Source organism: Mus caroli, chromosome 14, assembly GCF_900094665.2.
Source record: "Mus caroli chromosome 14, CAROLI_EIJ_v1.1, whole genome shotgun sequence".
NCBI lineage: Eukaryota > Metazoa > Chordata > Mammalia > Rodentia > Muridae > Mus > Mus caroli.
This window is the reverse complement of record NC_034583.1, coordinates 52,225,560-52,243,720: the sequence shown is the minus strand read 5'-3', so window position 1 is coordinate 52,243,720 and position 18,161 is coordinate 52,225,560.

The following is an 18,161-nucleotide window of genomic DNA, read 5'->3' as shown; positions in this document are numbered from 1 at the left end:
ATAATAATAATAATAAATAATAATAATAAAAAGGCAAGATGATAGCCAGGAACCTTATAAATAATCATATTCTTTAATGTGTTCAAACTTACATTTAAAGTGAGAAACAATGCAGTTAATTAAGTTTTATTTAGATTCCTGCTTAGTATTTGCTAGATGTAGACTTTAATGCAGATAACTAAAACAGACATAGATTGTCCAACTCGGATATGCTTTGTAGGTGGTAGCCCTAAACCTGACAGAGACATGATGAATATGACATTTAAAGTCTTAAACTTAAGTTGCTTAAAATGACAGAGACTCCCGAATCTTAGCAGTGATACCCCTAAGGTCTCCAAGAAGATACTATCAGCTCAAGAAAGGGCTCCACCTGGATTGGGGTATGATAACCACTGAGAGAGACTGCTCTGTCTTGTGGCCCAATGCTGAGTCCCAGCCTAAACTATGGACAAGTAGGGAGAGCAGACATGCCTCAAGTGGCTTAAGTCAAAGCAGGTCAGTCTCCTGAGCTCCTTCTCCACAGGAAGGCCTCTTAAATTTGCAGGCCTGGCAGCTGAAGACTGAGCCTGCCCTGGGACCTGAGTCCCCCACATAACAGGAACCTAGTAGGTGACTGTCTGGGTAATGGGTAAGTCTGTGATTTTAATTGACACATAGGACATTTAGATATATCCTTCCCAGGTCTCTGAGAGGTTTGAACCCTGTGATCAACCACCCCTGTCTCATGGTAAATAATTCGATAGAAAAAGTTTATGTAAGGTCTGAGGACCTGAGAACTTCTGAGAAAGTATTTGAAGGTCTAGGGACATGTTTTTGAGGTTGGTAAATACAAGTTATAAAGGATTTGTCTTTTTGTAAATTTAAAAAGATTCTTGTAAGCTTCAGGGGATCTACTGGAATCTGCCTCTCACAAGTCAAATGGATAAGTACTGTCAATTAACAGCCTGCCCCGCCACCACCACCACCCTTACCTGCCTATTCCTGAGGTGGGTATTTATTTCCCTTCCCCTACCCTTCTCAAACTCCCAAGACCATGGGCCTAAGAATTACAAATGTATACCCAAAACCCCTTTTCTCCCTAAACTCCTATCTCCTGCTCCTACATCCAGGTGTTCTCTCAGAACCTGACTGCAGAAAAGCTCCAACACGGTTACCAACAGCTGCTCCAGCCCGGCCTCACACACTGCTTCAATTGGGTCTGCACACAACTACCCCGAAATAGTCCCACAACCTGGACAGCAGCGAAACAATCAGCTCTTCGCAGACTTGGCCGACATTCCAGTTTTTTGCCCACACTCCAAAACTGTGCCCCAATGTCAGGAGGGCATGTTATGGAATATTATGGTGTCCCTAATTCATTTATAATCAACAAAAGGCTGGGATGTTTGGCTTTGGACCCTGGGACTGAGGTGTATATTTTACACATCAAAGCAGACCTGGCCTCCAGGTTCTCCCAGCATCCCTCAGTCCCTGCCTCCATGCCTGAACTTTCCAGCCCAGAGGTTGGGCTGCCCTTCTCTCAGAGGCTCTTCCTAATATAATCCCTTCCTCTTCCTCTCTCTCTTTCTCTCTGTGCATGCCCTTTCTCTTCTCATTTCCCCCCCCTCCCCATTGCAACTCCCTTAGCCTCAATCCTTGGGGCCAGTGAACTTGCCTGAGAGCAGCTACCCAATAAGCCTGCCTTTAATATAACCTAATCTGGTTTGAATTAGCTCATTTCACCAGTGATGAAGAAATAACCTATCAACAACCTCTTCTGGGATCTGAGGGCATCAGCATACACATGTATACCAGTACATGTGCACACATTGCCACTGCACAACATTCAAACATAAAAATAAATAAAATTTTGTTTTTGGGACAGAGTCTGCCTAAGTTGCCCAGGCTGACATCAAACTCAGAATCCTCCTGCCGCAGGCTCCTGAATCCCTGGAACGATGGGCAACAATTTTTAGTTGCTTTCCTCTAGTTACTAGTAGTTACTATTTTCTTTCCCTTCTCCTTTGGGATGGGCCAAATATATTATCACATGAGGTTAACTAAAGTTATTATAATCTTTCCCAAATTGAGCATTAGAGCCACCAGGGAAATGAAGCTACCTACTGTGATCTGAAATTGCTTCATTTACAGGAAAAAAAAAAAGGTGTGTTTTGGTTTTTGTTTCCTAAGACCTTAAAGTGCGATCATGTACTTATAAATCATCTGTTTATGATTTATAAAAGAAAGAACTAGTAAATTGATCTAACCCAGTCATTCTCAAATGGAGGCAGCTGCTGTCCCCAAGGGCCATTTGTGAAGTCGGGAAACAGTTCTGTCCGCTATGACTGTGGTGGAGGACAGACACGCGACAGTTCCTCTGCTACAGAGAATCAACAGTCCCAAAACACCACGCTGTGGAGACCTGGTCTAGATTGTACCCAAAGGGTATGCTTGTTGGTTTTGGTGCTGGAGGTTGGGCCCAGGGCTAGCCCCATGCCTGTTAGCAGGTGCTCTGTCCCTGAGCTATCCCGTTCCACCCCTCAGCAGGCTCTGATGAAGTATTTCCCTGGGCTTTTGAAACAGAAACAGAACAAACAGGAACACATAGGGACACACTGATGAAACCTACCCTTTTGTCATCAGCAGCTAACACTATGAAATGGTCACAGCATCCTTGATCGGCATGTTTGCACCGTGAAAGGCCAGGCAGAGGCAGCAAACTGAGCCTTGGCTGAAGAACAGGCTGGGTTTTTTTTCTTCTTTCTTTTCTGAGTTGATTTGGCTTCAGATTGGCCCACTCTTCACTCTGCTGTTAAGACCTTGAAGCAAAAGTCCAATGGTATCTCTATTAACCTCAGTCCTGGCTGGCTGGGCAGGGGTGACAGGTTCTATCTACCAGGGGAGACTTAAATTAAATGCAACTAATTTTAACTTGAGAATGTTCTCTGTTGGTTTGTCTAACATGCTTTGACCTGCTCAGTCCTGCAGCAAACAAGAGAAGAAAACTAAATAGACCTTTAAAGGCGTTTAAATTCAGTGCAAATAGTAACCCACATTCAAGGTATTATTTTGAAATCCCAGGAAGATGCGAAGGGTGGTAGTATCTAGGTTATGTGCATTCAAAGGCACCTGTCATAATTGTTGGAGTTTTATTTCTTTTTCTGATATGCATGTGTGTGTTTGTGTGTATACGCTCGTGTGTGTGTGTGTGTGTGTGTGTGTGTGTGTGTGTGTATGCATATGTAGAGGAAGAGATCAGGAGACAATTTTTTGTGGTTCCCTCCCCCCCCACCACCACCATGTAGGTTCCATGGATTGAACTCAGGTCATTGGGTTTGGCTGTAAGTGCCTTTATATGCCAGTTGCAGCAATTCCTCTAAGGGAGTGTGTGGGGACTGAAGATGTCACCACATCCCTCCATCCTTCCTGCTACTTGGTTCCCTTGTGTGTCAGGTGGTGACGTCAATATTTCTCTCATTCCTAGTTTTCAGAATTATGTGTATGGGGGTGAATGGCTGAGCTGCCCATAATTTACTCAAGACTAATTTAGTCAAGAACTAGTTTAGTCTAAGAATAGAATATCTACACCACTCTATTCAATGTTTAACCTGTATGGTCAGTTTCCTTAGTCATGAACCTACACTGTCTAGTGGCACAGTGGACATTTTAGGACTTACTAATTAGCAGGTCACATGTGAACATGGGCACATAAGGAAAATGGGTGATACTTGAAACTGACTGTCTAAAGCCCATAGTCTTAATCCTTGCAGTGCATAAGGCAGAAAACTTGAGTGAGCCCTTTCCCTGAGCTCTACATGATGCTTTGAGAGGTAGTCTTTAAACAATGTCAACGCCAGCCATTGGTCTAGGCAAAAGATGGTTGCCTAGCATCACCTGTGCAATGTGGACACGACTTCATGCAGTGTTGCAGGTCAGAGCCCTCAAATAAACAGAGGTAAAAAGCCATCTAGGGAAAGAGAAGAAGGTTTACACTTCTAAGTGAGTGTGTGTTTAGTAAGCCTTGTGATGTGTAACAGATTTGGGCTGAAACTTGCCTTCTTGCATATTCCTGGTAAGGAATCAAGGGGAATGGCTAACCTCCTGCCTCCTGCTCTCTGCCAAAAAGGAACTGGGGGTAAAAGAGGCTACTTTTCTGGCAGCTTCTAGAGTCCACTTCAGCAATGCAGGTAATTCCATCCCTGGGTGAGCTTTGTAGGCATGCTTTGTGCACCAGCTCTTCTGAGGATGAACGTGAGCACCACTCACACTGGTTAGTTATTTTGCTAAGAAGACTTTAATTTTAAGAAGAATTCAACAACAGCTTTGAATTGCAGTGTCAGACTCAGAAGGCTAGAAATTCAGAATTTTGGATTCTCTGAGGTCCAACAGAAGCTATTTCCTTCCTGGAGGTGACTCAGATGGCCTGCTGGGCACTCAAGACACCCACTCTTTAGAATAACTAACTCGGGTTCTGTTTGGGCTCAGGCGATGGGTCCCATGCTTTACCTCCAGCTTCAAGTAGAACCTGTCTTCCTCAGCCTGCTGAGGAAGATATGAGTGTCCTGCTTTGTGAATTTAGTGGCAAGGTATCCCACCACAGTTATAATCCAGAGCACTGCCTGACTACAGAAAGGAGACTCAGGAGTCTGAGCTCTGGGACAATTTCTTCTAAGATAGAGATAGTGTGAAGGGCCACTCAGGAGACATTCAGTGCACCTTCAGTTTGGAGTCTGAAGCCCGATCCATTCCTGGGTGAGCTTTGTAGGCATGCTTTGTGCACCAGCTCTTCTGAGGATGAACGTGAACACCACTCACACTGGTTAGTTATTTTGCTAAGAAGACTTTAACAAATATTTAATTAACTAACTAAACTTTTGGCCACCTGGAACAAGACCAGAGTCTTTTCAAAACACCGTATTTGTGCACGGTGGGTCTTAGGACTTTAAGAACAAAGACAAGTGCCTGCTGGAATACGTCCCCTTTTAAGTATAAGGTATGACATTGTAGAAGGGATATGTTCAGGGAGCAACTGAGATCATTAACTTTAATTTTTTTTTTCAACAAAGCAAGCCTTTTAGAACTCATGGGAAAGATGCCAGGACAGAGATTTGTCCCTTTGCCATTTCCAGTAGTAGAATTCCTTGGGGGATTTCTCTACATCTCAGACAGATTTCAACAGTGGCATTAAGTAGCAATGTCTGACTCACTAAGCTAGATATGCAGAATCTGGATTCCCTGAGTTCTATCAGAAGCTTTCGATTTCCCTTCTGAGGGTAACTCAAACGTTGTGATTTCATCTACAAAGCTCTTTTGTCCACAGTCTGGACTTCCTTAGACATCTCAGCTTCCTTTCTATTTTCTCCAGCCAAGAAGATGCTGGGCTCCCACCACTTCTGGAGGGAGCACCTGGCCTCCAGGGGATAGGAAATTTGAAGAAGATAATGCCATGAGCATTAACCATGTCCTACCAGTGAACTCACCTTGAGTTCAGCAAGCACAATGCCTACTAACATGCTAGCTGGGTTTTCCCAAAGGTTGCAATCTATGACTGTACAGACTTAACAGTCTTTCACATGAAACTGAGAAACATCATTAAAAATACAGACCCAGGAATCATTCAAAGTGATTTATAGAGCAGAAAAGCAAAGGTACTGTATTAGAAGGCAAAGCATACCTTGGACAAAATGAGTATTAATCTAACAAAATGCAATGGGTCAATTCAAGAAAAAGCTAATCTGAACAAAAATTAATCATGGACTTTCTTTTTTTTTCAAATACTCTTTTTTTTTCTGGCCCCATGCTATGACACATGCCACCAGAGATGTCAAGAACGGTTATTTACTTATGTAAGGTATTCATCGGGTCCTTAAGGACCCTAAGAGCAGGGAGCAGGGCTTGTTCGGGTCCAAACTGAGACACATTTGCCTTCAGCTTTCCTATTCTGGGTTTGACAAACTTCTTCTAGCCCCTTTCCTCTCTGGAGTTCCATGTCTAATTCTAGGTACCAGAATGAAAGCAAACATGTTAGTAAATGTGTATCCAGCTATAGTGGTTATAATTCTTCTGAGAATTTCATACCTGAGAACTTTACATCATCCCTACCTCTCCCTCTTGCCTCTCCAACTCCTCTCCTACCCATGCTCCCTCTCAAACTCAAGACCTTTTTTTCTTTATTGTTGTTATATATTATATACCATGTACTATAATATACATATGTGTGTCTATAATACATGGTATGCAATATATAATTTATATTGGTTCCATCTACTATGGTTCATATGTACAAGTTTTTAGGGCTGGCCACTTGAGCACGAATAACCTAATAGAGCATGAATAGCCTTGTAGATTTCCTCATCTACATTGGCCTGTTGACTGGTGGAGTCACAGTGCAAGTCTTGTTTGGGTAACCTTACTGTTGAGATTTTATGGTACAATTTCAAGAGTGGCAACATCTTTGTTGTTTGTTTTTCAAGACAAGGTTTCTCTGTGTAACGACCCTTACTAACCTGGAACTCTATTTGTAGATCAGTCTGACCTCAAACTCACAGAGATCCATCTGTCTTTGCCTTTTGAGTTTGAAGGTCGAAGGCATGCGCCACCACACCTAGCTGAGTGACAACATCTTAGAGAGAATTTAGGTCTATATATCCTCTCTGCCTTGGTTAGCTTGTGGTACCAAGAAGCTCATAGACTAGGTCTCTTAAACTCCAACTCCTTAACTTCTGAGTCCTGAACTCCCAGGAGGTCATGTGACTGGGGTCGGGAGGTTGCAAACGTTTTAACAACAGTAAAGGGTTTATAACTACATCACACATTCATTTAAATATCTGTGTGACGACTCTGAGGCGTTCCTGGCAGCCCTTGCCTGGGTTGCAGCACAGGTGCTCAATGCAGCCTTGGTTCTGAATGTGTAGCATGTGTACTCTGCAAGGGCATGTGGTCACTGCGTGCCACGCTGAGCAAAGTTGTCTGAGACACCTGACTTCACATGTAGTAGCACGTCCTTCGTGATAATTTTGTTGGCAACTGAGGTGTTTTTATGGTTCATACAGTTTTCTGCTCTTAGAGAACTATATTGGCTTATTATGAAGGACAAAGATGTTCAACCTTCCCCAGTATTATTGCTCAGCATGTCTGTGTAGTTGAGCTAGTATAGCTTTAGGTTGAATGGAAGTAGAATGTCTAACTTTGAAAGTTTCTGTTTGAGTTGCCAAGTTGAATTTTCTTTTTTAAAAAAATGTTTTTAATAGATTTGGCTTGAGGTTAAGGGGAATTTCTAATTTCTGAAATAGCCTTAAGCATACCTCTGCTATTTTTTACTACATATTAATGTGGAATGACATTTTCAGCATAGATTATCAAATCAAAATACTGATCAACTCTGAAAAGCATTCTTCAATGCTCTATGATGTCCTGGAGCACTAAGTACTCTTGCAAGACTTAATTATCTATATAAAAGACAACAAGCACATCTCATTAGAATGCAAACTCACTTTTATCTAGCAAATGATAAAAATGTCCCTATACCAAAGACTTGTTTTAACCTATTTACTACTAGTAAATGTTGGACCTGTACAGCTACGGTATCTACCCATATACCCAGAGTTGTCTCAATATTTTGAATGAATATTTCAATTGGAGCAAAAAGAGGTCATGGGTAGAAATGTTGAGACCATGGACTCAAACATCAGAAAGTCACTTCTCAGTGTTCTGGATGGTGTGGCATGGTCTGCTGACTGTTTCTGGAAGGCCTTTCCTGCAGGGCAGGCAGCTGAGCTCATGTCAATGCTGCAGTTTCACAGGCAAAGAGAAGCAAGCTCCCCAGTGTCTCTCATACTGGCTCTGTTTACCCCTTGGGTGCCCCATCTCCGTATCCTCATGTAACCTAACTACTTCTTAATGCCTCCCTCCAAATAGCAACAAGTCCATGGTTAAGGCTTCAATATGGAATGGGAAGAATGTGAAATTCAGTCCATAACTGTCTTTGTATCTTAAAACCTGTCCATTCCAACTGAAATCCTTGGCTGACCAATCAGGAGGTAGACAGAAACTCATCAGTAGAATGTGCTGCTTAAGGGGTCTTCATGTTACCCCATGAGTCAAGGTACCTGCATTTTATCATGATTAGGAACTTTTCTTTTTTTAAACAGAAATCATTTTTGTTTGAGGTTGATTATACAGTGGTATCCCTCACCGGTTCATGATTTGAATGTCTGATGTCTGTCTGATTTGAATGTCTGATGTCTGTCTGTCTGTGGTCTGTACTTGGAAGCTCTAGAAACAAAGAAGGTAGGGCTGGGCTGGAAGAAACAGGGTCCTAGGGCAGGTCATCAGGGTGCACAGCATCCCTGGATGCCCCGTTATCTCTGCTTCCCCAGCGTGTCAGACTAAATCTGGTGGAACTGTGAGCCCAAAGAAAGTTTTCCACCCTGGGGTTGCTTCTGACAGGTATGTTGATGCTATTGACGCATGCCAGAAACATAGGGATCTATCCCTCCTCCCCTTCTCTCCTTTCTCCCTCCCTCCCGCCCTCCCTCCCTTCTTCCCTCAACTCTGCCTTTACTTTTTGGCAGCTTAGTTTTATTTTGGTTTCATTGATATATGTTAATTATATATAGTAATGAGCTTCACTATGACACTGTCTTATGTTTTTATAATGTAATTTCATCACATTCACCACCTCTTGTTCTCTCTTGTCTGCCTCCCACTCCTGATGATCCTTCCCTTCTTTTTAATCCTCTTTAACTTCCATTTCTTGTTGTCTGGGTTACTCGATGAGTTTAAAACAGGACTACTTATACAAACATGGAGGAGGGGAATTTATGAGAACACAAGCAACTCACGGGTGGCTATATCATGAAACTTTCTTTCTTTCTTTTAATTTTTTCCATTTTCTTTCATTTTTATTAGATATTTTCTTTATTTACATTTCAAATGTTATCCCCCTTCCTAGTTTCCCCTCCAAAAATCCCCTATCCCCTCCCCCTCCCACTTCCTGGCCCTGGCATTCTCCTATACTGGGGCATAGAACCTTCACAAGACCAAGGGCCTCTCCTCCCATTGATGACTGACTAGGCCATCCTCTGCTACATATGCAGCTATAGCCATGAGTCCCACCATGTGTTTTATTTGGTTGGTGGTTTAGTCCCAGGGAACTCTGGGGGAACTGGTTAGTTCATATTGTCTTTCTTTCTTTCTTTCTTTCTTTCTTTCTTTCTTTCTTTCTTTCTTTCTTTCTTNCTTCCTTCCTTCCTTCCTTCCTTCCTTCCTTCCTTCCTTTCCTTTCAACAGGATCTAACTAGATTGCCCAGGTTGGCCCAGAACTTAATTCAAGCAATCCTCTTGTCTCAACCCTCCCAAAAGGCTGGGACCACGAGCGTGCTCCACTGTACCCATCTCTTTCTTAGCTGTAACCTTCAGGGAACTTCAGTTAAAGTCAAAAAGAGAATCTTGAGCTAAGTCCAATATTGCAAGGGACTTTACATTGCAAGGGAATATTACATCATGGAAAGAAAAAATAGCCACCCGGAACATTCTCTCTGTGGTCTGCTTCTTCCACCCCCAGCTGGAATGCTGCAAGTGGCGGAGTTAAGAGAAGCTGATATCACTGAGGGGGTCCCCCAGCACAAGCACGGTACCAAGATGATCAAAGGAGCAACTGGCGCATTAAGATCAAAGGCCCTGGTAGTACAGGCCAGGTAACGGTGGAAGGGAGATAGCCAGGACTTGATAAGAGTCCACAAATATTTAAAAGTGTTAACACGGAGGAAACCAAGTCCTTATTTTGCCTGCCTGGAGGTGATAGAATCTGCAATGGCAGAGGCAAAACCTCACAACAGAGAACTGTGTCCTGGAGACCAGGAAAGATTCATAACAGAGAAAATGGATGTCCTTGAAAAACAGAGTACGGAGAACTACATCCAATTTGCCCAAAGGAGAAACTAAAGCGCTGTATCCTAGACTGTCTTCTTTACCCCTATTAGAATGTTACTTAGCACTCTACCTGACCAAGCTCTTTCTCACCTTTGTGTACTTACCAGTAACACTACGGGTGTTTTCTGAGTCTCTCCCTGGAGCTCTCGGTTGGAGTTTTACTCCAACCAGTTGGTGTGGTGGTAGAATGTGCTGTAGACCTTTAAGAAGAGCCCATTAATAATAGCCCATTTTGGCCTACTGAGTTCTTTCCCTTGAGGTTCTTGAGCTAATTCTCCTACTACAGTTGTCATAGGAGTCAAGCACATACCCACCCAGCTCTCTCTGCAGGGCAGGATGAAATTCGGCCACTTGCTCCTGCCGGTGTGGCCACCATTATGTGTCATCAAAAGAGTCCACAGTGTAGAGCTTCCTGCCCAGTTGGGGACTGGGGGTGGGATGGTGCTTTCTGTGAAGTGGGAAACTTTAGCCCGAAGGAAAAGGGAGCCATGGGAGAAAGAAAAGACAAAATTCTAGGACACGAGGTAGCATCAGAGAAAGCACTGGAGCAATGCAGTGACCAGGTCCTGGTCCTTGGGTGCACACTTTCCCTGCAGGAGCTTGGCAGAAGGGGGAAGCAGGAAGATTTCAAAGCTGACCCCTTGGGCCATCCCTCTGGGGTCTGGCTGCTTCCCCAAGCCATGTCTGCAACTTCTGTCCAGGCAGAGAAATCACATAAGCCAGCCTCCAGGACCCCAACTGCCCAGGTAGAAGGACTCATTCCCTAAGCCACCAGAGACCGGAGACTCTAACACTCACAACCTGCCAGAGACAGGAGGCCTTCTGTGGGTGACCTACAGACTTGCTCCACAAGGGACTCTTCTCAGGTGGTACCTGGAGCTCTTCAGCTTTGGGTTGTGACACTTTTTAGAGTTTTACTGGCTCTCCTCATCCCACTATCAAGAATTCAAACTTGTTTCATTTACGTTCTTCTAGACAATCCATTTTTTATTTGTTTTCTGCCTTTTTAAGACAGGGCTTCAATGTGTAGCCCTGACTGTCCTGGAACTCACCCTGTAGACTAGGCTGGCTTTGAACTCACAGAGCTCTGCCTGCCTCTGCCTCCCTAGTGCTGGGATTAAAGGCATGAGCCATCACCACCTGGTGCCAGGTTTAATTTTCAAGGTTAATATAGGCAACTTAGCATCTTTGGTACTCTGCTCTCTGTCTGCTCCATTCTTAGAGGAAGAGTGGACAACAGGTTGGGAGATAGATGGGTCTCTACCCTCTGACTGTTTCAACACCTTCTGCTGCCCACGGGGGCTACCTGAGCTTGATCTATGAACCTCCACAAATGTGAACTAAATAAACTTGTGGGTTTTTTTTTTCATAAGTTCGTCATCTCTGATATTTTATTGCAGTAACACAAAGCTGACTACTCATATTCTGGTAGAAAATTCTCAAGGAGCTAATTAAAGATGGGGGCAATGCAGCGCAGTAGTTTTTATTAACAAATCTTGGGCTTTTTTATTAACAAACAAATCTTGGGCTTTTTATTAACAAATCTGGTAGAATATGAGTCATGCCACAACACAACTTAGACCGAAATAGGACAGCATTTGAACAGTTGGTGTCATTTGTGCAGAGCTCATGTGTACCATGTACTTTTTAAGTATATGTACCTGAGAAGAGTTGTAAGGAGCAGGAGCACACTCAAGGTGACCTCATCTCATTAAAGAGCCTTTGACAACGTCTCCAAATGCACAAGCAAGATGCAGCAGTCAGAGTAGAGAGTGAACCCATTGCTCAGTGGAGTGGGGTCTGCAGCTAACAGGGAGTGTTGTAGAGCTGGTTGCTCTCAACAGAAACCTCCCCCTTAAGGGAAATGCAGAAAGTCTTAGGAAATGAACACAGGACAGGTTTACCAGGTTCCCATGGTTACAAAGTAGAAAGCAGATGCAGGGAGAGAGTGGGGTGGAGCCACCCTCAGGCTGGAGGGGGGTTGCCCCTGATGCAGTTGCCTGTATGGGTTCACAAAACTAGGCTTGGGGGACTCTTGTTTTTGTGTTGTCTGTGTCAGTGTTCCCAGGAAAAGTCACAATGAAGGTGTTATTAACTCCCTACCTAAGGAGTTCCCGGCAGTTGATAGCTTCAGGGAGAGAGACACTTGGGGTTTTAAGAACGTGGCTCCTGGTAGGTGTGTAGAAGGGCACACATGCAAAGGCATGCAAGCAGCACCGACTGGCCTAGATGGCTTTTAAAAAGTTTTTGTAAGAGGAAAAAGAATTAGATGGTGGGTCTGGGAAGAACATGATGAAAACAGAAGGCATAAAATTCTCAAGGAGCTAATTAAAGATGGGGGCAATGCAGCGCAGTAGTTTTTATTAACAAATCTTGGGCTTTTCCCCCCTTTTTGTCAGATTCTCAAATTTCCATACTTCTACCACTGAGAGGGCAGTCTTATCCTGGTCTGTGACACACTTGAGATGCCCTGTGTCCCCTTCATGCAACATTGCTTGATTCCTTCCTGCTGACCCCATCCCATTGTATGGTAGCTTTCTGCTGACTTTGTCCCTTTTTCCCACTTTCAAAAAGCATATAAGATGCTGAGCTTCTTAACAAACTTGCTGGCGTGAGCTTGTGAAAGACCCTCCTCGCTTATTTATTTTCTCCTATCTTAGTCCTCTCTTTCTCAGGAAACTGTCACTGAAGAATGACCAGGTCAGACAACATTCTAACATGCCTTTGGGGACATCCTTACCAAATGAAGTATGTTAGAAAGTTAGGATCATGGTGATGTCTTCTGATCTAAGTGTGTCCAATCAGAAGATGACAGCAGCGGCAATTCCGGCTCCATTGGATAGCTATGAGGTCCTCGGGGCTGAGCTCACAGGGTACAGTGGGGAGCCTATACCATAGTTTTCCCCTAGAGAGTAGAGTGGAAATGGAAACCAACTTATAGATAGAATTCCTTGCGCTTGGAGAGTTAGTTCAGTGCTATGAAGAGGAAAGGTAGCTGTTAGGAGAGGCTTTTTAAAAAAAGTGCTCTAAAAAAGTGCTCATCTCCCCGTCTCGCTGTGTGTGACTCTCTATAAGTTTATAGCACACACCTTGTTCTGTGTGGTGGTTTGTGTCGACTGTCAATTGGACAGGTTCTAGAATAACCTGGGAGACAAGCCTCCTGGCACACTTGGGAGGAATTATCTAGATTAGGTTAGCCTCTGTGCATGCCAGTGAAGGGTTATCTTAATTAGGTTCATTGAAGTGGGAAGACACACCCTAAGGGGGAGGGGGTTGCTACATTCCATGGGCTTGAGTCCTGGACCACAGAACAGAGGGAAAGCTAGCTGAACAGCACTCATTGCTTCCTGATTGTGGATACCATGTGAGCAGCTGCTGAAAGATCCTACCACTACAACTTCCCCACCATGACGGATTGCACTCAGTCTATGGCCAAATAAACCCTTTCTTCCTTGAACTGCTTTTATCAGGGTACCTTATCAAGTAACTACTACATTATATAACTTGCTTTTTCTTTTAAGAGACAAAAACAACACACATACACATCTTCCTGTACATATCAACCTCATTTTATCTGATAGGTATAAGGTGTACATTTCCCGTTTTCATTGTTAACACAGTCTAGAAGATAGTTCCTCATTTCCGTTTCCACAAGGTGTGCCATCAGTTGAGTAGGTACCCAAAAGTTCACACACCTTAGAAACTTAATCTCTAGGCTGGAGAGATGGCTCAGCAGTAAAGAGCACTGACTGCTTTTCCAGAGGTCCTGAGTTCAAGTCCCAGCAACCACATGGTGGCCCACAACCATCTGTAATGGAATCTGATGCCCTCTTCTGGTGTGACTGAAGACAGCTACAGTGTACTCACATACATAGAATAAATCTTTAAGGAAGGAAGGAAGGAAGGAAGGAAGGAAGGAAGGAAGGAAGAAACTTAATCCCTACATTTGTATGCTGATGCTACTTAAAAGTCAGGCCTTTGGAAGGTAGTTAGAAGCCAAAGCTGGCATAAGGATGGACTTCCCCTGGCAGCCTCGTAAGAAGGAAGAGACCTGGGCTGGCAGATGGCTCTGTCTTGCCATGTGCCTCTACCATAGAGTGATACAGAGCAATGCTCAGCACACACTGCTTTCATGCTCTCTGGATTTCTAGCCTACAGAGATATGAGCCAAATAAACTTCTTAGGAAACCACTCAGACCCAGCTATTTTGCCAAAGCAGCAGAAAGCAGGCTAAGTCCAGAAGTACCTGTCTCCTGAAAGAGAGTAAAGATGGATCACTGAGATCATGCCTGAAGCCTCTGGCCTGACGCCCTGTTTGCCTGATCGTCCACAGCGGGTTGGCTGGTGCTCTTCAGAAGACCTTGATGAGAAGACATGCTCTTTCAGAAGGAAAAAGAAACATGATTGCCCCCTCCTTTCTTTTTTTATCAGAGAGGCAGCGCCCTCCATGGATGCAGGAGTAAGACTGTTCCTGAGATGATGGAGAAATGTCCGGGAGTATCTCCGAGTTGTGGAGGAGCTAGAAGAGCTGCAGTCAGAGGTTGTCCATTCTTTGACCTTCAGAAGCCACTCATGAGGCACCATGACTCCCCAAGCCTCCGCTGACCTCCCAGTGGCCAGTCTCCTGTCTGTACCCCATCTCGAGTGAGCAGGCTCCATCCTGAAAGGCACGGATTAGGTTCCCCAAGTTTCGAGTAGCTGCCTTTCTCTGTTGTATATTCTAGAAGGTAGGTCATGCTACTGGAAGGAGGGTGGACAGGAACAGGCATGTGTTGGTGCCTCTCCACCAGAAATTGGAGCCTGGCTAATCTCCTCCAGGACTTGGGAAAACATAGTCTATCACTAATCTGCAACCGCACAGGGTACCTATGATCAAGCTGAGGTCCCCTCCCACTTGGACTCAGATCCTGTTCCTTAGGAAATGATGAACTTGCCTGAGCGGTGTCAAAGGTGCACTGATCTCTCAGCCTGATTTCTATGATAAAACTCTCCAGGGCAGAGAACGCCTCTGTGTGTGAAGCACAGAGTGACTTCTAGTATTCTCCAACCAAAAACAGAGACAAAGTTGTTGTTTCGTCTGCCAAACAGATCATGAGAGAATGGACACCCTTCTCACCCTTTATGCACAGCAGGCCCGGAATCACAGTGGGTAAGGGCAGGCATACTGTTCCCAACACTTTTATGAGTGTGCTAAGCGCCAGTGTCCTCACACATGCAAAGCTCTTCAAATGCAGAGCAGAGGCCTAGTGGCGACAGGCCTGCAGTCCCAGGACCTGGGAGACTTGGGTGGTTTTGTATTTCCTAAGGGAAATAATGTTTTTCTCACCTGCTAAGAACTTGAGATAAAGTTTTTGGTTTTTGTTTTTTGTTTTTTAAACCAGTGTTTTTAGGTTTGCAATGTATGAATCAAATCCAAGGCCTCAGACATGTTAGGGTTACACTCACTTAGCTACTACATCCTAGCACATTCCTGATGCTTTCACTAACTGGCTACTTTACTACCTGCTGTTAGCATGGTTCTGATCTCCAGTGTGTAAAACCCCTGTGGCCTAGGTACTCTGCTATGGTTCTCATCTTAACCTATTCCCCAAAGGCCAAGGAGTTAAATGCTCGGTCCCCAGCCTGCTGTCCTTGAGAAGAGGTATCACCCTTAAGAAGTAGAATCTATTGGGAGGAAGTTAGGTCATTGGAGCCACGCCCTTGAATAAGCTATTGGTACCCAGCCACATCACTTGCTTGTTTTTGAGGTTCTTCCAACATGCACTGCCACCCAGGGTGGTGATGCTAACAAATGGTAGGGTCTTTAATACATCATTGGGAACACTGCCCTCAGATGAGGTTCATGTAGCTCTCAAGGAGACCCACTATTTTCTACAAGAGTGAGTTGTAACAGAACGTGCTTAGCCCCTAAATCCTGGGGTTCCCTGTTTTGCCTGTGACCTCCTCTAGAATTGTGACATCATCTGCTAGGAAGCCCTTGTGCGAGCTGGGCAGAGGCAGTGCTTTTAGATATAACTCAGCCGAATTCACTTCTGTTCTTCATCAGTACTATGACCTACTTACTGTGTCTTAGTGACAGAACATAGGCTTCATCTTTTTGTTGCTTTGTCCACCTGGAATAACCAATTACAGCTAAAGTCCATCCTTAACAGCTAGTCTGGCAAACCAGCCTGCTGCAGAGACTCCCCCACCTCCACCTTCTAAGCCACTTAGGCCAGTTCTGAACTCCTAGCCTCACATTCACACAGCAAGCACTTTACTGAGCCTCCTCTTCAGCCCATAATGATATGTTATTAAATCAAAACTTGAAAGAACATAATTCCCAGTATCTGCTCACACAGTGTTTGTACAAACAGAATCAAAGTGAGTGTTGATAGCTAGGAAATGATAAACCGACCAGTGGAACACTTATCAAAATGAGAAGTCTTATCTGGGTGATAATGATGATTGCGGAAGCCCTGCGGTGTTCAAAGGACTTCTAGTTCCCACAGCCCTGTGTGAAGAGCTCCCAATGCATCATCCTATCAACACAACACAAACAAAAAGCTGAAAGTCAGTCTGTGACTTTGCTAGATCCACCAATGGATGAGAGAGAGTTCTGAGTTCCCAGAGCAAACCTGTTTCCCCAGTTTGGTAATATATGCAAATACAGCCTCGACACATCTGCTTAACTGAGACAGATGTCGCCAGAGCTGGAAAGTCTGAGGAACGCCTAGTTACTGGCTTGGGTGGTTATGTGTAGGCTCCTGAGTGTTAAAGACCCTGGGAGGATCACCCTCAGTGCGAACTTGACATCCGTGGATTTTAACTCTCAGAAAAACCCACAAGACAAGGGGAAAACCTTTTGCGTTCAGGGCAGAGAAATGGGCCAGCAATTATCTGAACTATGGACCGGTAATCCCCATCACACCCCCTGCCTTCCCAAGATGCTGTGTGGAACCTTACCTGTCCCAAAGGAAGAAGTGCAGCCCTCCCACGTTTGCCATGCCCGATCTCACATAAAGCCTTCCCTAAAATCTCAGAAGTACTTGTGGAATTCACAGTGCAGAGCTGTGGGCTGCTGACACCGGAACTCTCACAGTTAAACACAGGAAGCCTCCCACCACATCAAAGGCGCTAGGAAAGTAGTGGTGAATTACACGAGAAAGAGGCAAGACGGCGGAAGGAGTTCCTGGGGTGCCAGACCTCCATCAGGAAGAAAAAACAAAGCAGGATGCGAGGAAACCGAGTCGCGCCGCTGCCATAGAACACATGAAACACGCCTAAAAAGCCTAAATCGCTCCCCTTCCTGTCACCTCACCCATGTGATCGACTTTCAGCAATTGATTGATTGACTGATTAAAATCACAAGGCACACTAAAAGGCAAGAAAGAAACAGTCTGAAGGAGACAGGGCAGCGTCAGAATCCATGGAGTGAAACAGCTATGCAAGCCGTAACAAATGAGTAGTGGGGCTTTTAAAGGACAAAAAGAGGAAAGTGCAGAAGTAATGTTTATAATAGTAACAGGAGCTGGAGAGAAGTAGGCCTTTGCTGCTCTTGCAAAGGACTGAATTCCAGCTCCAGGGGATCTGACAACCTCCTTTGACTTCTGCAGACACCTGCACTCCAGTTCACACAGACACACATGCCCAAAACAAATAAATATACTCCCCAAAACCGTAAGTAGTTGTTGAGTTTTATTAAAAAGACCAGGATATTGTTTTATAGAGTGCAGTGTAGTGAGGTTGGAGGGGTGCCTTGGCAGACCCATGCTGAGGCATCCCTTCCCCCTGAGGGACCAGCCATAAGATGGGTCTAGTGTAGAACAGAGTTTATTTGGGGCATGGGAAGGGGAGTTGAGAAAGGATTGGAGACAGAAAGACAGAGGGGAGGGGAAGAAAGGGAAGAGAGGGGAAAGGGGAGGAGAGAGGAGAAGAGGGGGAGGGGAGGAGAGAGGAGATGGGAGGGGAGGGGAGAAGAGGGGGAGGGGGAAGGGGAGAAAGGGAAAAAAAGGAGGAAGAGAAAAGAGACAGGCAGAGAGAGAGAGAGAGAGAGAGAGAGAGAGAGAGAGAGAGAGAGACTAACTAGTCCCATTTATAGCAAGCCAGGCCTACCTGGCTGTTGCTAGGTAACTGTTGGGCAGATCGCAGAAGGAATACTAAAAGTAGTAGTGGTTGAGAATTTTTCAAAGTTAACGAGAAAATCTCCAAACTACAGATCCAGAAAGCTGAGGGGCTAGCTGCCAGGGAACAAAACAGATCAAAACACG